The sequence below is a fragment of the Protopterus annectens genome, chromosome 7.part0, assembly GCF_019279795.1.
Source record: "Protopterus annectens isolate FY-2018-M chromosome 7.part0, PAN1.0, whole genome shotgun sequence".
NCBI lineage: Eukaryota > Metazoa > Chordata > Ceratodontiformes > Protopteridae > Protopterus > Protopterus annectens.
In genome coordinates, this window is record NC_056739.1 from 688,994,480 (window position 1) to 689,021,575 (window position 27,096).

A 27,096-nucleotide genomic window follows, 5' to 3' on the forward strand; every position below is an offset into this window, starting at 1 on the left:
TCTGAGAAAACAATAGAGCATGACTCCATATACCCCTGAAGTAACCTTGTCCAGGTGTGCTGCCTTTCTTTAGGTAAAAGCAAATAGGTACCTTCTATCCAGATAGACAGCACTAGAGAATAAATCTGAACATAGATGAGTTACTGTAAAGAACCAAGCCTTTGGTGGTATACAAGAAAGAATACTAGCTGGGGTTGGAACAAGTGGAAAACTAGGATTCACTACCTTAATTACTGCTCAGATCAGAGGTCCTGAACAAATATGTTGGTTTACTTTCCTAGCTTCTTACAGGTAAAATGGGAGTATTACATGGACTTTGAGGTGCTATTATTCTTCCTTGTTCCATTAAAGAAGTAATAACTGGACCATTTCCTTCTGCTTCTGGACCCAAAGGGTATTACGGTATTTAAGATAAAGCAATACTAAGATCAACATTTAATTTTCCTGGAAATGCTATATGTATTTCACCCACATCATTTGAATGTGATGCCCATAAGGATGGGGGAACAGATTGAAGGTTTTCTTGTTACAAAGGGTTTACTTCTACTTTTATAACATGGGGCTGTTCAGCTGACAGAGCCAGTACAGGAAGTCCATTTTCTACTAGAATTTATAAACCTAATCCATCAGATGAAAATTATGTTGTACAACCTAATTTACACAATAAATCTCTTCCAAGCAAGTTAGCTGGGACAGAGGAACTAGGAAGGCGTGCTGTGCTGAAACAGGACCTAAGGAAACTGATAACGTTTGTCATACAGGGTGTGAAAGTATTAGATTAGAAATATCAACTGCATTTACAGTTTCCTCAGATTTAGGGATCTCGTGAAACTGCTGTATTCTCCGTACAGATGTAGTAACACCAGTGTCTACCAGGCATTCAGTGGGCACTTTATTTACCATGCATGTTATATATAGTCCTGTCTAGCTTACAGGGAAAAAAGGTTCAGCAGTCAGGTTGCTATTTCCCAGGCTGTTTCAGTGTGAGTGACTTGGCAGAGAAATGGGCCACGAGGGGGGGGGCTCAGAGACTGACTGTCTCGCAGTTTTGTGCCTTGTACAGCCTGTAACTGAGAAGGTGGATGATTAAAACACTATGCATTCCAGTGTCCCAGGATTTTGCAACAAAACCAAACAGATTCACCACTGATGTTTACATTGTCTTTCCATACATTTATTTCCCTGAGGCACTTCATACACTATACAGCCCCACCCCCTTTCCCTTTCTTCATCTTTTATTTTTTTTCTATTTTCCTACATTCTTGTGACAGTTAGATGTAACTGTCAAAAGTCTTCTCTCATGCAATCTATCCACCTATTGTCTGGATACCCGCTTTTCTGTTGCCTTCTTCCTGTCTTTCCCAAATCTTTTTCACCAAATCGTTTGCTTTCCTGCAAATGTGTTCAAACTGCCATAATTTGTTCTCTTTGACTGTCTGTGTAAATGGCTCTTCTTCAACTTCTGCTCTAATATCTCCATTTCTTCTTCTGTTCTAGAGTGTGCATCTTACCCAGGGTTGCCAGATTTCTGAAGGGCCAGGTAGGGACAAAAAAAAGGTCTTTCCCACAAGGTCTTTCATTCGTGCCGAACAGCAGGCAATTCCGCATCAAGCAGAAGTGGATCCACTATGCGATTTTTGATTGGCTCGTACACTGGTATACGAGCCAATCAAAAATTCGCACAGCGGAGCCTCTTCTGTTCAGTGCATTGAACAGGAGTGTCTCTGCTTAGCGATTTATGATTGGCTCGTATACCAGCATACGGGACAATCATAAATTGCAAAGCGGATGCTGTTTTGCTGGGAATTTAACCGGCAATGTGGGGCTTGAGATTGGGCTGCTGATCCTGGTACAGTCCCACTCATATAGGGACGTCTGGCAACCCTAATCCTACCACCATTTCAGACATTTTGTCTAGATCTTCTCGGGGTTCTTCAGCTGCTCTGCCTTCACTAAGTTTCTTTTACCATACAGAAATACTGGTTGTACCACTGTTTGTACATGTTATCTTTTAGCTTCTTTGCCATTATTCTGTCACACACTATCCCTGGCTGTCTGTGCCAGTTGCCACTAAATTAGACTTCCCTTTTCAGACACTCCCAGATATTTGAAGCTATTACCCTGTTTTACTAGTTCCCTTCTTTCTCAAGTTTTCGGAAGTTCAGTTTGAAGAGTTGGGGAGGGTGAGAAGAGGGGACAGGGAGTGAATTTTGAACTAAAATTGTAAATTAGCATAAGAGATATCCTTGGGCAAAGTAGGTGGTACCATTTGAGTATGGATCCCTGGAGATACTTCAGGTGCAATTAACTGTTGGTAGGATACCTATGCATGTCATTGCCAGCTACAGGACCCCCTCCTTGAATCAGGACACCCACTTTGCCTATTTGGACCTGTCGCTCATCTGGTCAGGATAAAACAAATGAACATTTGTAGGTTCTGTTCAAGCAGCTTTATTACACACAAATGCTTCAGAAATGAAGCTTGGTAACTTAAATAAACTTATAAACAGACTGACTACCACACTCATGCATGTTAACATTCTGGCTGTTCTCTCAAAATGGCACTGCTGCCTGCACGTGCTCTGTATTTATATGCATGTGCTACATCTGGAAATGCTTCTTAAAAGTACATACACACACTCAGATCTACATCCTCCCTCTTTGAGAAATGGTCCTTATATGAAATGACAGTATTTGATGACATGCAATTTACAGCAATGATCTTTTGACATGCAGTTATACAGATCTAGTTATTTGACATGCAGTCATACAAAATTAGACACATATAAACTAATGTCCAAGTTGCTGTGTAGTTTACACTAGGTCTGTAAATACGACTTGATCATGTAACATAAAAGTCAGAATTGGATTTAGCAACAGAGTCTGTCTTCAAGGAATGTTCAACTTTGGGGGCAACTGGGACATCATCAGGAAATGGAATGGGTACTTTGACATGTTCTTTGGTACGAACATTGTCTGGGTTGCTGTGAGATCTAGAGTCTGTATCACAGGTACAATACTGCAATATCGTTTCTGATACAGGAAGAAGATGTCTGCAGTTTCTCCTGTACTGTATACCCTCAGATTCCATTAAATAGTATCTTGGCTCTGCACATATACCTCTCACTTGACCAATTCAACCAAAGCCTTTCACTGTTTGTATCCTCACTGTCTCTCCTTCTTTTAACAGAAGAAGAAATCTGCTCCTTTTATCATAGCTGGACTTCTGAGAAGAACACTTCTCAAAAAGTTGGGCTTTGATTGCTCTTTCCTTTTTTAGCAGAGGCACTGACAAACTAGAACTGATAGATAAGGTTGTTCTCTTTTGCCTAGCTAGAAGTCTGTGAATGGGCAAGCCTAGTTGGTTGTCACAGGGTATATTTCTGAGATTGAGTAAATTCAAGAAGATATTGGTATTGTCACGCTTTGACCTTTCTAATAATTGCTTTGCACTTTGTACTGTACGTTCAGCTTGGCCATTTGACTAAGGATATTCAGGAATGTTAGTAACATGGATAAAGCCCCACTCTTTAGCAAATCTCTGAAACAATTGACTGGTAAACTGAGAACCATTGTCAGAAATAACTGAGTGGACTACCATGGACTGAGAAATTATGTTTCATCTTAGTAATAACAGCACTGAACTTTAGGTTAGGTAGCAAATCGATCTCAAACCAGTTCAAATAAGAGTCTACCAACACTAAGTAATGATGAATGTTCCACTCAAATATGTCATTTGCTACTGTTGATCAAGGTAGTTCAGGAATTTGGCTTAGCTCTTTTTGCAAATGTGGCTTAGTATTGCTGCACACTGAACAAGAAGAAAGCACTTTATCAATGTCTTTGGCTAGAGAAGGCCAAAATACTAGTCCTCTCACCCTTCTTTCGGTAGATTCAGAACCTGGGTGGCCACAATGTAAAATCTGAATGTATTAATGCTGTAGAGAAGTAGGAACAACTTTTGGACCTTTGAAAATGATACCATCTTCCATCAGCATCTCATCTCTGTATGGAAAGTAAGGCTGCACTTTTGGTTGTACACAGGATTGCTTTGATGGCCATCCTATATTGATGTAGTGGTTGAGCTTTTGCAAGATTGGATCAGTCTTTGTATGATCTCTCAGCTCATCAAGTCTTGTGGTAGAAAAACGACGTGCTTCCATGACATCAAAGTCAAAATTCTCTGCATCAAGCTGTTCCGTTATATTTCTGGGCAATCTGGATAAAGTATCAGTCAGATGGGTCTATATTATAGTATCAAAGTTTTTAAACTTCAAATGCTATAATATCGACCTGTTTTGTCAAAAACTCAAAATAGCGAAGCCACAGAACTTCGAAATCTTACCTAGGGTAAGATTTTGGTTGTTCGTTCCATGGCTTCGCTATTTACTCTACTGTGGTGGGAAGGTTACAAACCGAGGTAAGGTAAGTATGCAAACGGAGGTTACAGACTGGGTTAAGGTAAGCGTGGGAATGGATCGGGGTAAGGTGAGTGTGCGATAGTTAGGGACATTAGGGTTGGGGAGCGGGTAAAGTGAGTGTGTGATAGTTAGGGACTTTAGGGTTAGGGAGCGGGTAAGGCGAGTGTGTGGTAGTTAAGGGCTTTAGGGTTAGGGAGCGGGTAAGGTGAGTGTGCAGTAGTTAGGGGCTTTAGGGTTAGGGAGCGGGTAAGGTGAGTGTGCAGTAGTTAAGGACTTTAGGGTTAGGGAGCGGGTAAGGTGAGTGTGCAGTTGTTAGAGAATTTAGGGTTGCGTTAAGGTGAATGGATAGGTAGTAGTTTAGGGTTAGAATTATGGTTTTGTTAAGTGTATGTGTGTGGTTTATTTATTTTGGTGTGCTTGTGTTGTGTTTGTGTTTCGGAACAGCAAATTTTTTCCCTTGGAAAAAATTTGCTCTTCTGTATGCTCAATATTTTGTGGTTTAGATATTTTAGGTACGATGAAATAGCATTTGCTATTTAAATCATACGATAGGATAATATAAACGCAGTCAGATAAAGAAGTTTACTTTTTGTACAGACCATTTTGAAATTGTACTTTTGTAATTTGAGCATCATTCTTTGTAGTCTTGCTCAAGTGGAATGCATAGGCTTCTTTAAATAGTAACTAGAGGTTGATGGTCAGTTTCTATCTGGATTGCTCGGCCATAAATATAATCTTGGAACCTCGAACATAATTGCCAAAAGTTCCTTCTCAGTTTGAGCATACTGCATCTCAGTTTGGGTAAGAGTTTGACGCATAGGCAACAGGTCTGCCCTCTTGAAGAATAACTGTGCCAAAACTGAACTTTGAAGCATCACAGGAAAAAACTACTGGTTTGTGGACATCATAGTATCTTAATGTAGGCAGGTTAACAATTTGCTGTTTGAGGTTATCAAATGTTCTCTGGTGTTGTTTTAACCATGACCATGCAACATTTTTGTGTGTCAGCTCTCTTAAAGGTGCTGATAACTCACTAAAGTCAGGGATAATTTTGCCCAAATAGTTAACCATTCCTGGAAAACGCTGTACAGCTTGGAAGTTGTCCTGAGCTGACATCTCAAGAATGGCTGCTTGCTTGGAAGGAGCTGGTCGTAAGCCTGTACTGGTAAATAAATGACCTACGTAAGTACTTTCTGGTAGTCTGAATTTACACTTCAGAGGATTGAGCTTTAAATTCACTTCATGCACTCTGTCCTGAACTTTCCTGAGGTTTCTGTCATGCTCTGCTTCACCATTACCTCCAACCAGTAAATCATCAACTATTATTGCACACGGGTAGCCTGAAAAAATTTGCTCCATTGCACGCTGAAAGACTTCACTAGCAGAATTTATTCCAAAAGGCATCCTGAGGAATCTGTATTTACCAAATGTGGTACTGAATGTAGTCAGTAGTGAAGGTTTGTGATCAAGCATCACATGCCAAAATGAACTCTATGCATCTAAGACACAAAAAACAGTGGCATTTGGCATGAGGGTTGCAATCTCCTCGACTGTACGCATAGGATGATGAGGTCTTTTTAATGCCTTGTTCAAGCCTCTTGAGTCAATGCCTATTCTGATTTCTTCTGAATTTTTCTTATGAGCAGCTACCATGGATGATACCCACTCAGTTGGTTCTATGACTGGACAAATCACACCTTGCTGCACCATTTTGTCTAACTAGACCGTGACTTTGTCCTGCATAGCTATTGGAACTCTCCTTGCTGGTCTGACCACTGGACTGACCTGTGGGTCTACTTTCATGGAGTACACAACTGGAAGTTTGCCTAAGTTGTTGTTGAACACATCAGCATACTCTGAGAAAATAGCATCAGTGAAGCTGGAACTGGGACATGTGCTTACAGGATGTATTTCTTTGGTAAAAGAAAGCACTTTCATTCTCAAACTGTCTCTGAGACCTAATAATGACTGCAAGGATCTTCGGACTACATACAATTGCAAGCTGTAACTGTTCCCAGCCGAATAGCATGAAAACACTACTGAACCTTCGGTTTGAATCTGTTCACCTCCGTAAGCAACAAGCTTTGCACAGTTGGCCAAATTAACTTGCTCACCATCTCTCAATTTAGCAAGTGTTTTTGCTGACATTACATTACAGTTTGAACCAGCGTCTGCTTTGAGCTCTGTGGGTTTACCATTGATCAGGATAGTACAAAATAATTTCTTTTTTGCCAGTAAATCTACTGCATTAACCTTTTCACTGACCACTGATACACCATCTACATAGAAAGTAGGATTGCAGCTCTCTATGTGATCAACTTGCTTTTCTGAGTGATCTTTCTTAATAACTGAATGAGGCTTGCTTGATTTACAAAACTTTTGAAAATGGTTCCATTTTTTACACTTGTGGCATTGCTGACCAAATGCTAAGCACTCCTCTATTTTAGACTCATGGTTGACACCGCAATTATGACAATTAACAATAAGATTTGATTTGGGTTTTGCTGACTCACCCTTATACTGTACTGAGCATGCCCTTTTTACTGAGCTAGTCTTGGACTTGCTAGAAAGCTACGAGGTTTCCCAGGGGAACCCACAGGGGTTGCAGCTGCCATGTGCTACATACTGTCTGCATTTGCTCTAGAGGCTGTTGAAACCATAACTGTATCACTTGCAAGCATACTTGTGTGCCTTTCTCTGAGCTCATGGATTTGACAAATCTCTATGGCTTTGCTAAATGTTAAATCACTGTCACAAACAAAATCTTTCACTGTAGCATTATTAATACTACACACACAAGCCTGTCCTTTATTAACTCATCCTTCAAGTCACCAAATCTGCACGTTTTAGCTTTAGTTCTCAAGTCAGTGATATAAGCTGCAAACGTTTTACCTGACTTTTGGTCTCTTTTATAAATAAGTGCCTCTCTAATGTAACATTTGTCTGGGGGTTGCACATTTCTCTAAATTTATGTTTTAAGCACTCAGGGTCTTCCCTTGATTCAGCCGGTACCACCGTATGACAGTTTGCTCCTTCTCCTGCATATACTTCTGGTGCATACACAAATGAACACTCTCTTTCAATAGCCTCTGACCCAGCTAAGTTAAGCAAAATGAATACCCTTGTATGTCCATCTATGTCAGAAAAAGCTGCTTGTATGAAAATTATCGTATTCCTGCTTGAATACTCTTCAATTCTCTGCTATATTATAATCAAACACAAGTGGACTTGATATGGCAGAGGCATTTCGCAGACCAACACACAGCAGTGAAAGTGTTTGAAATTATGTGTGAACATACACACACAAATATATATTCCAGAACTTTATGACAATACTTGTAACGTGTTCCTATTAGATGACCGAAGACACATTCTTTCGAAATGCGTCTTGGTCGAACTTAAAAAGGCAAAATGACGAAGCGGCACATAAGCGAATCCTTTCCCTGGGAAAGAAATCGCTTGGCCGCGTCCGTTATTTTGCCATTTTCGTCACTGAAGTGCGATCTTGGAGTTGGTATATTTAAGTAGAGGGGGGTTTCTGTTAAGTTTTAAGTGTTTGTTTTTTTTTTTTTTTTTGGAACAGCAATTTTTTTTTCCCTTGGAAAAAAATTGCTGTTCTAAGCGTTCAAGTTTGTAAGCTTTCGCTTACATGGGGTCGATAAATCATCGTTCGCTTTTCTTAGCGTTCCATGATTTAATATAGACCCCTTGTAACTATGCCCAATGTTGTGTCTTTCTGCTTTTCCCGGTTAGGGGTTGCCACAGCTGAACTCCGGTCCGCTAATGATTGGCAGTAGATTTTTCTGTGCCGAATTGCTGGCCCTGACGCACAACCTTCAACGAAGGTACGCCCATGCATGCATGTCTCCACACAGAAGACGCTCTAGCTGAAATTCGAACAGGACAACGTCTTACTGTGAGGTGACAACACTACCGCAGCACCACCACCGCATGCCCAATAGCACAACAAATTCTTTGAAATAACTGCACTTGCCAAATAAATCTCCGTAGCACAAGAACACTTTGAAATCACTGTACTTTATGAAACCGCTCCTTATCAGTGTAAGAAATGCTTCGTAATGACTGTACTTTCCTAAATCAACTGTATACAATGGAAAAAGCTCAGAGTAAGAAACACTTTGAGATGAAGGCAATTTGCAAATAAACTGTACACAGCACAGAAACCATTCATAATGGCTGTATTTTCAGAAATAACTGTACAGTGTAAGAAACACTGAAATGGTAGCTTTCTCCGAGTAAATGCACACAGCACAAGAAACTTTTCAAAATGGCTGTACTTTGCACTTTTCAATATAATTGTACTTTGCATACAGCATACCCTTTGAAATAATTGCACTGTAACAAAACACACACTCTGTAAACACTTTGCGTGCTCTGAGATACTTTAAACAACTCTAGTTACGCTTTGAATGGCTTTGGCCAACGTGTAATAGTAGTTTGTGACCAAACACAGCCTTTTACTAAAAAACATGCAGTCTCCTTGCTCTTCAAACTTAATTTTGCCCTTTATTGTACTCTTTCTGCCCTTATCATGCTCATTATACTTTTCTTGTGCCTGTTTTACTCTAAACATGCTCGTTATGCAAACCAAAGATAGTTCTGAGCACCTTATGAATATCTCTGCTAGTTTTATATTGTGGTTTCAAACATTATATTGAATTAATAATACAGTCTGTGCCTTTTGTTTGATTAATAATGCATTTTTCTGCTACTCGTTTGATTAATAATGCGTTTTGTGCCTTATAAATGGTCTGTTTCATTTTCTTTGCCAAATAAATAATTTCTGCGGTTTTCTTTACCTTTAGTTTGTTTCTGGCCCTTTTTCATTTGTCTGTTCTGCATTTCACTCAACCTGCTTAGTCTGCCTTCACCTTCAACTCTGCACCTCATGGCTCGAAGAGGTAGCTCTTCTAATCCTGGTTCTGACACCATGTCACTTATCTGGCCAGGATAAAACAGATGAACACTCATGGGTTCTGTTCAAGCAGCTCTATTACACACAAACGCATCAGAAATGAGGCTTTGTAACTTAAACTTAAACTTATAAGCAGACGGACTACCACATTCATGCATGTTAACACTCTGACTGTTCTCTCAAAATGGCACTGCTGCCTGCACATGATGTGTATTTATATGCAAGTGCTACATCTAGGGAAATGCATCTTAAAGGTACATACACAAGCTCTGATCTAAAGGCTCTACTTGAATATATCAAGATGCATCCAAACACCATGGTTTTGGGTGATTTTTAACTACCCAGCCATTGACTGGGTAAATTTCTCATGCTCTAACTCACTTGCCCAAAGGTTCATCGACTTTAACTCCAGTGCCCTGGACCAGCTGGTTGACACCCCACAAGGTGTGCCAGCATCCTGGATCTGGTGCTTACCAATATGGGGGACCACTGTAGCACTCCCACTGTGAGGTCTTCCCTAGTGAGATCTGACCACAAATCATTCTCATCCAAAGTAACTGTCATACCTGACCCCACCCCCAGTAGCAACTAAACTAAAAAAATTCTCCATAGCAGATTATAACCTCTTATGGGTTGGTATAAAAAGCTTTACTGCACCTCACCCCTCAGATGGAACTGGCAACTCTGCTGAGTTCTACACCAATGCTTTAGGCACACACCTGTATAACTGTTTTGACTCGGCCGTACCTGATAGGACCAAAACAAGCTCTTCAAGGAAGAGCAAACCTACTTGTTAGACAACTGCCATTACCAGGCTTTACAATAATAATAAGAAATTGCTTTCTAAGAGTAAGAGGGAGCAAGCACTAAACTGGAAGCACTCCCTCCACAGCTTAAACTAGCAAATAAGACTTCTTGTGAAGTCCTTCAAAGCAAACTACATATCCAAATTAGCTTCCTCAACTAAGGACATCTGAAACCTAAAAGGAAAGGCCCAGATTTGTGCCAAACTGGTAGTTAATGATACCACATATACTGAGTTTGTGGACAAAGCTAATCTGTTAGCTGACAGGTTCTTTGCAAACTTCACTCCCCTGTCCCCACCACACATACCCCATGACATCCCTACCACCTTTCCTCTACTTTGTATCTCTAAAGAGCAGGTCATAAATGCCCTGTCTAAGGCCAAAAACACAGCATCTATGGGACCTGATAACATCCCAGGTTGTGTTCTACATGTGCTCAAACAAGAATTAGCAACACCACTGGGTATTCTTTTCAATCATAGTCTAAGCATCAGCTTCATCCCGGCTAATCCCTTTGCACAAAGGTGGTGTTTCCACTGACCCCAGGAACTATAGACCTATTAACCTGACTAGCCTTATTTGCAAGGCCATGGAGCAAATCATCATGGACCTTGTCAACAAAGATATAGGTAATCTCTAAATACTTGACCCTACTCAGTTTGGATTTGTCAAAGGGGAGAGCATGCCTGTTAAACCTGGTGGATGACTTCTAGACAGTCACCAAGGTCCCGGAAAAGGGGAAATCTGTGCATACAGCCTACCTAGACTTAACCAAGGCTTTTGACACTATCCCCCACTCAGACATCATTGACAAACTCATCCAGCTAGGTATCAACCCTTATATCATTAGATGGGCCACTAACTGGCTCACTGATAAAACCCATACAGTCAAAATAAGGGAATCCACCCCCAACAGCAAACCTGTAACCAGTGGTGTTCCACAGGGATCAGTCTTGAGAACTCTCCTGTTTGCAGTCTATTTCTCCAAAGTACAAGCTAAAATGAAAGGTCTGTGGCTGACAAAGTTTGCTGATGACCGCAAACTGGGTGTGGTCATAGAATCTCCAAATGATGTCAACATCCTACAAGAGGGTCTTACACAAACAAATGATTGGTGCCAAAGTCATGGCCTCAAATGCAGTGCAAAAAAAAATGTATTACCATCCCTTTTGGTAAGTGCATATTCCTGCTAACTACCACATCAATAACAACACCCTAAGTATGCACTCATTGGTGAGAGACCTGGGTACACAGGTTGACAGCAGCCTTACCTTAGATCACCATGTTTCCATACTGGTAAGAAGGGCAGTCTATATTGCTCATCTCATAAATAAGGCCACTGCATCCAGAAAAAAGGAAGTTATAACCTCTGTGTACTCTTCCCTCATCAGGCCAATAATTGAGTGCAGTGCCCCTTTTAGTATGTACCTTTCCAAGCCCCTACAGCAATTACAGAAACCAGAAAGGATCCTAACAAGGAAAATTCAAGTTCTTCAGCATCTGCCCTATGTGGATCATCTGAAATTACTGTCACTTTATTCTGTTTCATACAGACTACAGTGATCTATGCCTTGCATATAAGGCAATCTTTGACCCTGCTTTATTGGAAATGCTGCATATCCGCAAGTCAAATGGTACACGGGTTACTCTCTCTAAAAACATTAACCTGGTATGTGACATTAATAGAACCTGCTGGAGGGATAGATTTGTCTCCCAAAGGTTACCACACCTTTGGAACAGACTCCCACTTCATGTCAAATAGAGCAGCTACTTGGCCATCTTCAAATCCAGTCTGCATGATTGAATGGGTAGCTGTAAATTCATCCCAGGAGTTCCACCTGTGTCCCTCTTGGACAGGGGCAATTAGTGCTGATCGTGGAAATAAGGGTAGAACTTTGCTAGACTTGTAAGGGCCCTAGGGCTATTAGCCTAGTAACTTCCTATGATCAGCTCAGTGAAATGCTGAATATTGTTTCTGAGATTCCTCACATGCTTAAAGAAATCTTTATATGAGATGGCAATGTTTATTTCATACTTGACTTTGCAGGTGTTAACCTTTCACCAAAGTACATTTATTTACCTTTTTGAAGTTAGTTTTATAGTGGGGGATTTAAAATCTGTAGAATTTACTGATATTGGGATTCCTGTTCCCATATTTTGCAATGTTCGTGGTGGAAACAAATGTTTTGACACAGAAATTAAGTTGTACAAATCAGTGACACTTCTTAACTATAAGGTCTTTTTGTGGTAGGGATCTTTTAAATCTCCTTAGGTTTTCAAAGAATGCTAGAAGATTGGCATGAGGGAAATCCTAAAAGAAAGGAGGGGTGTGTATCTTGAGCTTGGTCCTTATAGAGAATATGATGCTACTGTGGTCTAACTTGAACAAGGAAGGGCAGCTTCAGGTGTGGAACATTTTGGTGCTAGGCTTATAAGAACTGATAGAGTAGATGTCAGACCCTAAGAACTGATAGAGTAGATGTCAGACCCTAGTAGGGGAGGGCACTATATGTTTGAGAGAGTCAGCTTTAGTAACATGATGAAGAGATATTCTTGTATTCCTTTTTGTACACACATTGTAAATATATTTTTAAAGTGCCAACTGTTTTCTCATGACTTTCTCATATAACAAACATCTAGTTTCACCATCTTGCAAACTGTATTTTACATATGTAGTCCTTGCTATGTGGATAACTCCACTAGGTGCATTTTTATAAGGATGACCTAGTATGTCTGTCCTGGTTAAGTTATTTACTAAAATTCACACAGTGTGAATGATAAAGTTAATAGAAGTACTCCAGGTCAGAAGGATGAAATGGAAAAAAACATTTCAGAACTTTAGAACCAATGCCAATCTTTTTGCCCAAGGTGTGAATTTGAACCCTGAATGTATCATGGCAAGTTTTACATCACTGGAAAAATCATGTTTCGTGATACCTGATGGTATGTGTACACTAAATTTAATTTGATGTCTGGCCAAGCTGCACACATTTCAACTGAATGAAAGTAAGAAAAATATTTTTATGTTGCTAATTCATGGCAAAAATTAGGAGGTGCAGCGCCCAGCAGGATAAAAGCACTCTCATCAAACTAAACAAACAATTTGAGAACAAGTAAAGTCTACCAAAGCTAAATTTGAGGTAGGTTTGGCCTCCCACACCAAGGAAAACTACAAAACATTCTTTAGCTATGTCCGCAACCTCAAAGGTACTACACAATTGTGTGCAGAACACGTTGTTAATGGAGCCACCTATACTGAGCCAGAAGATATAGCAAACCTCCTGGCTGATAAATTCAGCTCGAACTTTACCCCTCCCCCCCCTCAACCTTCCCTCAGGAAATATCATCAACTATAACTCCCCTACTATCACTAGGGAACAGGTCCTTAATGCTCTCTCTCTAAGACCAAGAACACTGCATCAGTGGGCCCAGGCAATATGCCAGGATGCAGTGTTCTTGATCTTAAAGAGAGCATTAAGGACCTGTTCCCTAATGCTCTCTCTAAGACCAAGAACATTGCATCAATGGGCCCAGGCAGTATCCCAGGATGCCTTCTAAATAGCATGAAGCATGATCTATCAGGGCCTCTGGAATTACTGTTTAACTGTAGACTCCAAACAGGCTTCATGCCTCATGAATGGAGAAAGGTAACAGTCATCCCTCTGCACAAAGGTGGGCTGTCTACAGACCCTGGAAACTACAGACCCATAAGTCTCACTAGTCTTACATGTAAAGCCATGGAAAGAATTACCATGGGGAGGATCAATAGAGATATAATAAACTCCAGACACTGGTCCAAACCCAGTTTGGTTTTGTTAAGGGCAGATCATGCCTACTTAAACTGCTGAACTTCTTTGAGAAGGTCAGCAAAGAAATGGATGAGGGCAAAATCATTCACACTGCCTACTTTGACCTGGCCAAGTTATTTGACACAATACCCCACTCAGGCATTGTTGACAAACTCAAGTGGTTAGGTAGAAACCCATATGTCACCAGGTGGGTAGCCAACTGGCTCACAGACAGGACCCAGGAATTTAGGATTGGGGAGTCCACTTCTACAAAGAGGCCAGTCACAAGTAGAGTCCCTCCAGGATCAGTCCTTGGACCACTCCTTTTTGGCATTTACTTCTCAGAAGTAAGGCCAATGTCAGTGGTCTCTGTCTGACTAAAAATTTGCAGATGGTTGCAAATTAGGAGCTGTCACTGAATCTCACACTGACACAAATGTTCTCCAGGAGGGGTTGGCACAGACAAACAACTGGTGTTAGAGCCATGGACTAAAACTAAATGCCAAGAAATGCATAATAGTATCCTTTGGGAAGTCATCCATCCCTGGTAACTATCATATTGACAACACACCCCTTAGAGTTGACCCAGTAGTCAAGGACTTAGGGACACACATAGCAATATAACTTTTGACCACCGTGTGTCTACAATGTTGAGGAAATCATTCTATGTTGCGCAACTTATAAACAAAGGTATGGCATCTAAATCCAAGGAAGTCATTGCTCCACTGCATTCAGCATTCACCAGACCTATCAATGAGTACAATGTCCCCTCCTTTGGTATGTACCTAATCAGGCATATCCAACAACTGGAGCGTCCACAGAAGTTCCTCACTAAAAGAATACAGGGCTTAAGTAAAATGTCCTGTGCAGATTGCCTTAAGGCCATATCTCTGTATTCTGTCTCCTACAGGCTTTTTAGGGGAGATCTATGCTTGGCATACAGGGCATTGTCAGACCTCCACTCTGATGGACCTTCTGCATATCCACAATATAAATAGGACCTGCTGGAGAGATAGGTATGTATTCCAGAGGCTACCCCGTCTATGGAACAGGCTCCCCACCTATGTGAAGCAGAGTTCCTCCCTAACCCAATTCAAGTGCAACTTGGACAATTGGATGGGAAACTGGAAATTCATCCCTGGTTTGGCACCTGTGTCTCTAATGGACACAGATAACCTGTAAATGGTTCATCTCCCAGGCCCATGCTTACACTTGTCAAGGGTATCAGAACTTGTGAAAGATTTGGGGTGCATGGCTAGGCTTAAAAAGGCCCTTGTGGTTGTTAGCCTAGTAAACATCTGTGAACCTATATAATTACCATAACAGTAGTTTATGTTAATCAAATGACTGTTAAAAAAGAATAAAACTGGATCAAGAGTTGTAAGGGCCCTCAACTTATACATCTCATTACTTCCAGAGACACCTTAACAGCTGATGTTTTTACAATAAAAACAATAAAAATTCAACAGCCATTCTGTATTCTTACTTTGCATACCTACTGAGCCAATCAAGGGCAATTTCAAGATGGAGAATAACGCTAGTCATAAAGTTATTTATGTGTTAACCTTACTACTGTGAAAATAACCTAGCACTAACTTGCACCCTTGGCTTTCAGTCTTTCAAATCATTTGTTTGTGTGTCTGTTTATAGCAAAGACTCTTCTCTGGGCTATAGCTAGTTATTTACTTTTTTTAACTATCTCAGTAGTGCTTGCAGGCTGGATACAGCCTAAAGGAAGTTGGCCAAGCCTTCTTTGCATCATTTCTCCGATTACCTGCATTTCTCTGCACTAGATGTACAGAATGTTAGTTGTTTTGTGTGAGGAACATTTTTATGTAAGCATCAGTGCTAGACAAGCATTTTAGGGGACTAATGAATTACACAGTCATGTTGTATGACTTACCAGATCCTTCTAATATTCACAACTGTCTTCTAATATTCACCCTGGATTGCACTATTACACTTAGAAAATGACAACAGTAATAATTTAGTAGTGTTAAAACAGACAATTTGATAAAATAGATTTTTCCTCTTAATTGTTTTCTAGTTTTGGAGAAAAAGGGTCCATAACTCAAGTTAAAATGTTTAATTGAATAGGAGATACCACTATTTTATTGGTCAGTTAGACCAAATGTTTATTGCTTCTGTTTGCTTTAAACATGAAAGCATGACCTGCAGTTGTTCTGCATCCTATCGAGCATGCACACTATTTAAAGATATTCTTTGTATCTATCATGTTTGACATTTATACAAAACTCTTGCTACCTTCCACTTTTCCTGACTGATTTATCATTAATATGCTTTCCCTGTCACTGTGTAACAGAGTCAGCTCAATTATTGCAGTATTACAGTAGAAAAAATAGACAGATGCAAGAAATTAAGGTGTGGAAAAATGTGGTGCTTATAAGATCTGACAGAGTAGATGTCAGATCCTAGTAGGGGAGGGTACTATCTACTTGAGAGAGTAAGCATTAATAACATGATGGAGAGATTCTTATATTCCTTTTTGTACATGTTGTAAAATATTTACCCCATTTTATATTACTCCTGTCCACTGGAGCACTAAATGCTCATACCACTCTTACCAACCATTCCATGATTCTGCCATGTAGCGACTGATTGTTCATCTCAATGGCATATTGATCCTGTGAATGATTTGATATCAGTACCAGGTTTAAAGGGCAACTAAAGAGAATGATACAGTAGCAGGCAAACGGCAATAAAATGCTGACTACAGAAATGAAGAAAAGTGGAAAGAAAGGCATTTAAGTGAGTTTTAGTTATGCTTTGTTAACTGGGTTAGTCCGAGTAGGGTAATGGTTGTGTTTCAGGGAAGACTCAGTCTGTTTTTTTGCAGTATCTAGGGGAAATTTGCACATGACATGGGGGAGCTTCCCCTACTGGAGAGAAATGGTAGAAGAAGTGGAAGGCATGATGGGTATGGGGGAGGATTTTCAGATGTAATATGGGAAAAAAGTATATTTAATAGTCTTACTTTCTAGATAATGCCTTGTAAGGAAGGGGATGCATTTCCAATAAAGAAGGAAAAAGGGTTGTTGGCGATTGTGTTTATTATGTGGGGAATAAAGTTTAACCCTATTGTAGTGCACCCGTAGGTGTAGCTGAATAGTGTAAGGGTTCCTTCCTACCTGATTCTGGTGACACCCCTATTTACACCCAACACACTAAGGTTGCAAATAATAGCAGATTTTATTCTAGATGGAAACTCTAGTCGTAACAGGCAACAGCACAGTAGCAACAAATTATTTTAGCAACACAAAGTTTAGCAATAAGGCAATGTGAAGTATGCATACAGTGAAAACACCCCCTCCCAGAACTTAATAAGAGAGGTCTTGTCATTTCAAATATGAGCAAAAATGCAATGTCATTAAGCAGTAAAGATTCTATATTGTGCAATACTAACTGCAGCTATAATTGTGATCAGTTCTAGTCAAACCAAACTGTGAAAAAAATGTTATACCCTGTTCACTGGCCAGTGACTACTTACAGTCTTAATGCTGGCATGATGGGGCCCAAAGTTGGAGCTCATATGAAAACCCGGGTATTTGTAATCCACAAAGCATTTAAGGGGAAATCCACACTGAAGGGTGAGTAACATGAGATCCACAGAATGACAGCCAGTACTATTTTGAGATAAAGCTAAACAGTTTCAGTTCAGAAAAGGAAAAAGAAAAAACCTAGGCATACAGTCCCAGTCAAAGCTATAGCACAATCCTATGAAAGTATAAAATGGCGTCCGAAGCCTCCCACCACTCCATCGATAATACTCTGGATGTCAGGCACCACAGTTCCACTGATGAGAAGTGTAGAGATCACCCAACAGCCATCTGGTAATCGATTATGGCGTCTTTATAATAGGCCCAACAGTATTCCTGTCCTTGCTGATCAGATGCAGGCATGGGACTACTGGTTCCAGACTTCTCCCCTCATTCCACAGATCACCATCGACAGGTTTTCAGAGGCAGACAGACACGATCTGCAACTTCACTTCCCTGTCCTAGACACTAGAAAAATCCGATTTTAATGCAAGGCCCCTTATTCCTTCACCCTCTGTTTCAGTCTCTCCTCTTTCCCTTTCGTTTTTCTTTTGTATATCAAATGAAAAAAGAGCTCTACCTTGTGGCGTATCGGAAAACTGCAGTCTGGTAACCATACAGTGAAATACAGTGGGGCTGCACTATTAAAAGGGGAGTTTTGTACTGTGAGAAAAGATGCTAGAGGTTTAGGTTTAATGAACTCACTGAAATATATGTCATTTTTTCAGCTGGATGATATATGACAGGAAGAAAAAGACATGTTGGGAAATGTTTTATGAAAAAATGTGAGATATTTGGAGAGAAGCAAATATTAAAAGAAAAAGCACAATAAATTACGATGATTGAATATGTGAATAAAATCATGTTGTGCTAATTAGAGGTAGGGACATGGAATTATAAAATGAAGGAATGGTAAAAAATAATAGTGGAAAAAATTCATGATGATATCGATGTATTTATTTTATTTATTTTATTTTTATTTTATTTTACATTTGTTGACCGGGCTAGTCCAACTGGATAATTTCCATTTTCAGTGGAGGCCCGGGGAGAAAAGCTCCAAGATTAAAACAAGGTTATAAAAATAATACATTTACAATAATTACCTGTGTTACAGACATTGAGCAACAATGCTTACATCTTAGTCTAGGTCAAGTAATAAAAAGACATAGTACTATACACATATTGAGAGAGACAGTAATTCTATACAGTACAATTATGTGAGGATGGGATATTACATATTTTAAACTGTATATACATAGTTGTAAAGGACATTTGTGTGTTTTTTTTTAGCAGTACAGTCATTAGGTCCTTTGATATCCCAGAGAAAGATTGCAATTTAGAATTCTGGGAATATGATAGTAGAAAGAAAAAAGTAGATTAGTCTGGATTAATCTAGTCTGGAGTAATAAAGTTCCTCATTAGCACTCTTCAAGAAAAATCTTATTGAGTGGATGGGAAATACGAAATACACCCCAGGGATCACTTCTGTGGCTCTGCTCAACAAGGGCACAGGAAATTAACTTTCCTGGGTGGCGTAAGCCAGGGAACCTTTTTGGCTAGGCTTACTTAGGCCCTTGGGCCAATAGGCTAGTACCTACCTATGAATATAATGATATCATATAGATATATATGATTTTATAGGAGAGGGGGAGGGGAGAATAATAACTCTGCCATGTCTGTTTTGACAGGTGGGCCCTTCCTCTCCTGGGACTGAATAGCTTTAGCAGTACCTCTTGTGATATATCATCATAGCCCCTCACAAGGACAAGAATAAGGAGGGAATTTATCGGTAGTAAAAATTTTACAGCCCCCCCCCCCCCCCAGCTTGACAAGAATCAGGAGGGAATATATCATGTCACAACCTCCCAGAAGGACGAGAATCAGGAGGGAATTTATCAGTAGCGAAATTTTTTTTAAAGTTGAAAGTTTTCATCCACAAATTCCAATTTTGCTACTACTAATTCCATTACTCCCTTTACATGATCATATCCAAAGAACAAAATTAAAACAAATACAAATTGCTTCATCTCCTGATCAGAAGGTGATTAATTCCGTATAGTCACAGGACATGAAAACTACTAAGACCATCTAATCTGCTTGATTTTCAACTTGCTGCAAGTGCCACACTTCTGACATACGTTGTTTCCACCTTAATAGCAATGTAGTTCTGTTCTTCCATGTTTGTTCAAAGGAATCCTAATAACCTCACCATGTTTTTTCTGTCTCATCTACTGAAAGTCTATTCTTGCGTCCATGTTTGTGAAAGAGTTGTAACATGTGGTCTGGACCTATACTATGCAAAATAGTTTTCATGATGCTTTGTGTGATCCTTGGCATTCCTGTGTTGTGCAATGGAACACAGTGATGCTAGGTATTGATTTCCAACCTGAAAACATAATGATGATTCAAAATCAGCTACTATACAAGATATCTCAGTTAGAGAAAATAAATCTTTATGAGGAGACCTGCTTTTTAACCCCAGCTGATATACCACGTGCAAAGCGTTTTCATGTGCTGCTTTCTGCAGTGCTTTAGGTTTCACATGCTGGCTATGAAATGGTACAAAATGGTCCAGAAACCTGCACTCTGTTATAGATGTTGGAAGAGAAGAGTAGTAATACAGGCTTGTGTGACCTCTATAACATCTTGAATTTTGTTTTTCCTGAGATAATGGTTCTGTATGGCTTTAATCAGACATAGGAGAAATAATATGATTGACAGGAAGTTATGGATTTTCCTCTTAAAACAATTGTAGGGGAACCAAATCTTAACCAAACTACCGTACTCCAGCAGCTGCCTGAAACAGCATTAGTGTATGTGCCATTAAGCCAGTGTTTACTGTTGTGTGCTATTGTTTTGCCGTAAGTAGCATTGTTATAATTGCTGTGCTCCTACTTGACTCAGGTATCAAGTCACCTATTTCCAGGCCTGTTACCCATTACTACCCCATTTGTTCCCATGTGTCAGCCCTATTATAAGAAGGTCTGAAAGCTGCAGGCTACAAGAATGCAGGAATTGTCGGGAGGGGTAATACTTAAGGGCTTACCTTATCATAGAAAACTTATAAGGCAGTACCATGTTTACATGTGCAATCTCACTTATGATGCCAAACACCAAGTCCCATTTTAAGCTGCTCATTACTAGTCTGCCCCCATCCTCTGCCAGCAGGCAGTAAAGGAGATCACAGACTCTACCCCCCCAACTAACAAGGAGATTAGGCCATGTGTCACTTGATCCTGCTACTTCAACCCCACCCCGAACTTGGGACACTGAGTCCAGGAAAAATATGGTTTATTGAAGTAGAAAAGATCATCCATTTTCTTTTGTTTACATTTCAATATCTTGACACCTGCTCAGTCACAAATTATGCCACTGTTTGTGATTTGCTGGACTCAGAGGAAGAGGTCTAAGGGGTATTTCATGTTTTTGTCCACTTCCTTCCTTTTCTTCATGTTTATAGACCCTCATAATTCCTATAGATAAATATTTGAACTGTGGGGGCTTGCTTCCACATCAAACGTGCGGGGAAGTTTGACCCCTAAAAAGGGTATATTTCTGTTTATTGTGATTTTTGAGTGTCATTATTTTGAGTTTGTAACCTCCAAATAATTTAGACATTTTAGTTTTGTTTAATGGCATCTTGCTTAAATGAGATAAGGTTACGTATAATGGATTCTGAAGTCAGATCTCCAACAATACAGACAGAGCACTTCATCTATCCCAACAGGCCTTCGGTTTGATATTTGATTTCCAGTGTTACTCAGTGTATTTTTATACTGGCGAACTGAAGGCGCCAGCCATTCTCAAGATGCAAAATAACTCTTGATGCAGTCAAATACTTCAGTTTTCTTGCTCATACTCTTTCATACAGACAACTCATCAGAAGTACTCTTCTGTTTCAAAACAATGAAATTTAGTTTGTAAAACTGGGGTATATACTAGTATCTTGACATAAAAATTTATAATTATAAATTTATGTTGAATTAGGATGAATTGTGACTGTGCAAATAGGAGAAATATTTACATTATTCTTTAAGACATGATAGGTGTTCTTGGGGAAATAACAGGCCTCCCAGGGTTGTTTTGATGCCTGAGGCCTCTTCATCCCTTGAAGGTCTAATATTGCACCTATAATCCTCACTCTGGAGTGCATTGTTGCACTTAGATAATAGACTATCTGTTAAATTGGTTTGTATTTGTTTTACTGTTCGATATTTCTTTATATTTTTGATGCAAAATAGTTCCTCCACCTAATGTATCATAGCTGCTGATGGGTATGTAATTGCTCTTTGAGGAGGACATATTTTACATCCAAAATACACATACGCACACACACACACACATGCACACACAGAGGGAGTCTCTAAGAATGACAGTGTAGAATCCTCAAAATACGGAAACATTCCTACAGTGAGGTCAGGCCAGGCCCAGGGGGAGGATGGCCCTCCCTGTTGTAGAAAGAAGCAGTCCACAGAAATCATAAAAATTGATAGGCCAAAGAAAAGCCATAAAGATGAAATAGTGGACTATTTAGGATAAGAAAGAAATTATGTATTGTTACTATTATGCAAAAAGCCCAGAATTTCCAGACACAAGGTATTCAGAAAGATTAAGAGAGAAGTTAGAGGAAAGAAAAATACTTCTGCAAGAAAAACTGTCAGAAGCTTCAAATAAAAATTTGGGGTCATTAATACAACAGATTTTTGAAAAACAGTATATAGATCAAGAACCTTTGATCTGTTTGGGAAAATAAGCATCTGAAGAAGTATGAAAATGTAAACAAAACCTAGGTATTTTTGAAAAGGATTAAAAAAATATATGGACATGGAAAGAAAGAGAGATTTGATATGGTGCAATATTTATGCAAAGGCGAAAGTCAAATTAATCAACATAAAGAAGGCAGCCCCAAAGATATTTGAAGAGACATACAGACAGGCAAAGGCATCCAGGTATGGAAAATTTCATATTAAAAAAATAATATCACAAATAGGAAATGTAGAAAAGATTAGTAAAGTAAAAGTAAAAAAACAGAAGTTGAAGTTATGGAATGCCTGAAAAGTGAAGGATTTGATGTAGAAGTTCTAACACAGGTTACATCATAGCATGATGGAAAGAGTCCCCAAAGTAAGGAGAAACAGGAAGATCAGAAGACATCTGATGAAGAAGAAATATGGACATGGGAAAGAAAAAGAGATTTAATATGGTGTAATATCTATGCAAAGGAGAAAGCAAAACTAATCAGTACAAAAAGAGCAGCACCAAAGATATTTGAAGAGAAATACAGGCAAAGGAATCCAGACATGGACAATTTTACAATACAAAAAATAAGAAGACAAAGAGGAAAAGTAGAAAAGGACATCAGTAATGGAGAGGTTAAAGATGTAAAAACTGAGGTCATGAAGTACCTCCAAAGTGAAGGATTCAGTCTAGAAAATCTAATTCAGAAAGCAGCACAGCAGGACAGAGCAATGGAACTCCAAATTAAAGGGAAACCAGTGGAATGGGAAGCAATTGGTCAAGTGCCATATGAAAATATTCTGGAGCTTTCCACAGAAAACCAGTATAAACATCCACTTGAATCTGGACAGCAAGGAAAGGAACAGGAAACTGTGGAAACTGTGATGCAGTTAATCTTGAGGGGTGATAGTCCAGTGAGTTCTCATATGACAGAACAATGGATGCCGCTGGATGAAATTGAAGAGAATGTGCCACAGGAAGGTGTAGTAGAACTTTCTATAGAATGCCCACAGGAAATGAAAAACAAATTTGCTCTCAGTCTAGAAGAAACTGAGCTAAGAAAAGAGTTGATTGACTTAATAGAGATAGATAGACATATTAAGATCAATTAAAGAAATAGACTGCAGAAGGTCAATAAAAAGCAAAAGTCAGAAGTTTGATAAAACAAATGAACACAGTAATTAGGACTGTCCATAGAGATTCATGCGATATAACAGAAGTAAACATGATATATTAATGTGCACCTAAATTAATAATTGATAAAGTTCTACCACAAGAACACAGGGTAATGAAGAAGAGAAAGTGGAGAAATCAAATATCATCATGGAAGTATTGAACCGAGAAAATTATAAAGCAACTAAGACAAGAAGTGCCACTATTAGAAGAGTATACAAGAGGGAACAGATCAACAAAAATGCTCAGAAAGATAGACGTGATAAAAGCAATATGCAGTGTTAGAACAGATCAGGATCTATCATGCACTATTGCAAATGATAAAGTAAAAATGTCAGCACAGGCGGAAAAGCTTAGAAAATACGTAGACAAACATAAAGGAAAAGTACAAAATAAGCAGTTTATTGATGACCCAAAAAAGTTTTACACAGAATTGGAAAATAAGTTAAAAGGAATTGAAAGACCACCAAAAAAAGAAGAAATAGATACATTTTGGAGAGGTGTCTATGAAGATCCTGTGGAACATAACAAAGATGCTAAATGGACAAAAGAATTAAAAGAAAGAATAAGAAGTTTAAAGGTACAGGATATGAAATGGGATGAAGTAACAGCCAGAGAGATGGAAACAAAATTAAGAAAAGCCTCTAATGGGAAAACCCTGGCCAGATGCATTACTTAGCTTCTGGTTAAAAGTATTAACATCTTTGCACAGAGATTTAGCCATGAGTAATGAAATATTTATATGCGCACCCCAAACATACACCAACCTGGCTAACAACAGGAAAAAAATGCTCCTACTTGAGTGAACCTGCAAGCTACCCTAAAAATTATAGACCAATAACGTGCCTTCCTTCGATGACGTATAAACTATACACTGGAATTGATGCCGACAGAGTTTATAGTCATTTAGAAGAAAACTCAATTGTGGCAATAGAGCAAAAGGGCAATAAAAGAAAGTCATATGGAACAAAGGATCATTTGTTGTTAAATAAAGTCATAGTGGAGAACTGTAAAAAGGGAAAGAATTTAAGTATGGCCTGGATTGACTACAAAAAAAAGCATTTGTTAGTATCCCACATTCATGGGATTCATGAGTGCTTAAAAATGTATAAGATACACCCTACACTGATTGATTACATTACAGTGACCATGAAACAGTGGCAGACCACTTTGCAATTAAGCCATGACAAAGAACTATTTATTATTCCAGGGATAAAAATCCTAAGTGGAATATTCCAGGTGACTCTCTGTCATCGCTGCTATTCTGTCTTGCCCTTAATCCATTAAGCTGTCTACTTAACAGCTTAGGTCATGGCTATAATTTGGCTCCTAGAAAACAACAAAGTGCAAAGACTTCTCTTCATCTCTTTGTCGACGATTTGAAACTGTATAGCTCATCAGATGAGGAACTGAGAGCACAACTGCAAGTTGTTAAAACGTTTTCAGATGATATAAGGATGTTATGTGTTCTTAATACATGTGCAAAAGCAACCTTTAAAGCAGGAAAACTGCAGCATCAAGAAAACATCAGTTTTGGGACAAGAATGTGATATTAAAGAACTTAAGCAAGAGGAAGCATATAAACATCAACGAAGAATCAACAATAAAACATGAAAAAATGTGAATAAAACTTAGTAAGGAGTACTTCAGAAAATTTAAATTAATCCTGAAAACAGCTTTGACATCTAGGATCAAAATCCCAAGCTATAAACCAATTTGCTCTTACTGTCCTAACTTACAGTTTTGGAGTGACTGACTGGACCCAAAACATGCTGGCTAGATTACAGAGAAAAACAAGAAGGATGCTTCATGCTCACCAAATGATTTATAAAAATCAGTGCATACCAAGATTATATATACCCTGTTCTGAAGAAGGACGGGACCGCAGACCCAGCTTCCCGGGGTAGCCATCAGCCTGCCCGCGTTGACGGCTGACTCCGCATACCAAGATTATATATACACCTTTCTGAAGGAGGGATAGGCCTCCTTGAAACTGATTACATGTATAGATCTGCAATCGTGGGACTCCACACACATCTGCTGACCTCATAGACCCAAACGTATTGAAAGTTTTGAAACATGAAGAAAATAAATCCAAGATGACTTCCCTGCTTAGGCTAGCAGAAGCATAATGGCGTCAAGCAGCAATGGAAATCAAACCACAAGTAGATAAAAATCAGGTAGCAACTAAATGTGCCAAAAGACAAAAGGAAGAATATAAGGTGAAGGACCAGATAATATAGTTGCAAGTATAGAAGAACGAATGCAGAAGTGGTTAAGGAGAGGTGAATTTAAACCAAGAGATGAAAGGTTAATATTGGCAGCCCAAGATAGTGGGCTATGTACACGTTGGTTTACAAAGTCCATTGAACATGTGGAAGAAACAGACAAATGTAGATTTTGTAAAACAGAATTGGAAACAGTTGCACACCTTGTTGGTGGTTGCAGCATACTAATGGCAGAAGGACTGTATACTGAAAGACATAATAATGTGGTGAGACTGCTGCACTGGGGATTGTGCAAACATTATGGTATTGAAATGGCTGAAAAACACTGGAAAAACGTCATAGAAACTGGTGAAGTCTACATCACATGGGATCACCCATTACCAACAGTTCAAAAGATAGATGCTAGAAAACCAGATATAGTGGCCCAGGAAAAGAAGACTAAAGTAGCATTGATCATTGTCTTCTAAACCATATCATTGCCTTCACTATCCCAGGACATTTAGCATTTTAAACTTTAGCATTGGCCACTATATTAGACTTATTAGAAAGCTTTGGACAATGAGTATAGAAAGTAAGACGCAATACACATGGAGTGCTCAGGTATTCATAATTAGGAATATCACATCCTGAGGCTAGCAAGCTGTGTGTTAGGGAGCAGAAGCACTACAAGGGCTAGCTCTGTTTAGGATATTTTTGTTGGTAATAATCGTACAACATATCATACAAAAATACAGGCAAACAGCTTTTTCATTAAATGTGTTGTCATCAGGTGCAGGAAACCCAGCTGGGAATTTACAGCATTTTAGTGCTGTGCCCATTCAAAATCTGTGGACTTTAATTGTAGTCCTTGGGAAAAGATTTTTTTGTTGCAAATGGAGGGGGGATATATATTAATTTACAGACTGTATTATCTTGGAGTATCCCTCCCTCTCTGAGTTATACGATCTTTGAGTTTGTGTGTGCAAGTAAAAGAGGTGTGTGGGCTCAGAGTAGCAAAATACATTGAAAAACATTTTAAAAGAGTAACGAATTTTGAAATTCATTGCTTTTGTAGACCTTTGTGTTTTATTTTTTTAACTGGCAGGACTCACAGCATTGGGGTCTAGCATTTCTGATATGGAACCAATAATAATACACTGTTGTAACTTGTGATGCCAGTACACTGGCCCGGTAATCAAGGAGCCTCAATCCTCACCACTAACACCAGTGAGGGACGTGCACATTGGGGGGATGATGAGTACACACACAGCAAAGTACAATTTCCCTTAAGAACACACACAGAGATCACAGTCAGTCCGGGGCTGGTTTCTCCCTTTCTTTCCAGATTTCCAATAAGACTCCTCACTGGCACAGCTATAGGGTACAGGTCTCAGTCTAGTGGTCAAGGTAAAACCTCCAGCACCCTCTCTGTCCAACCAGTGCTTCGTGCCCCTGCCCAAGTAGCTGACAC

The 27,096-nt window shown here is 39.3% G+C and overlaps 1 protein-coding gene across 1 annotated transcript in view; it reads left to right on the forward strand.

Annotated features, from left to right (window-relative positions):
• TRIM47 (tripartite motif containing 47) overlaps positions 1-27,096 on the forward strand; it is a 160,414-nt gene that overhangs the window by 25,678 nt on the left and 107,640 nt on the right. The gene's annotated exons all lie outside the window — the stretch shown is intronic.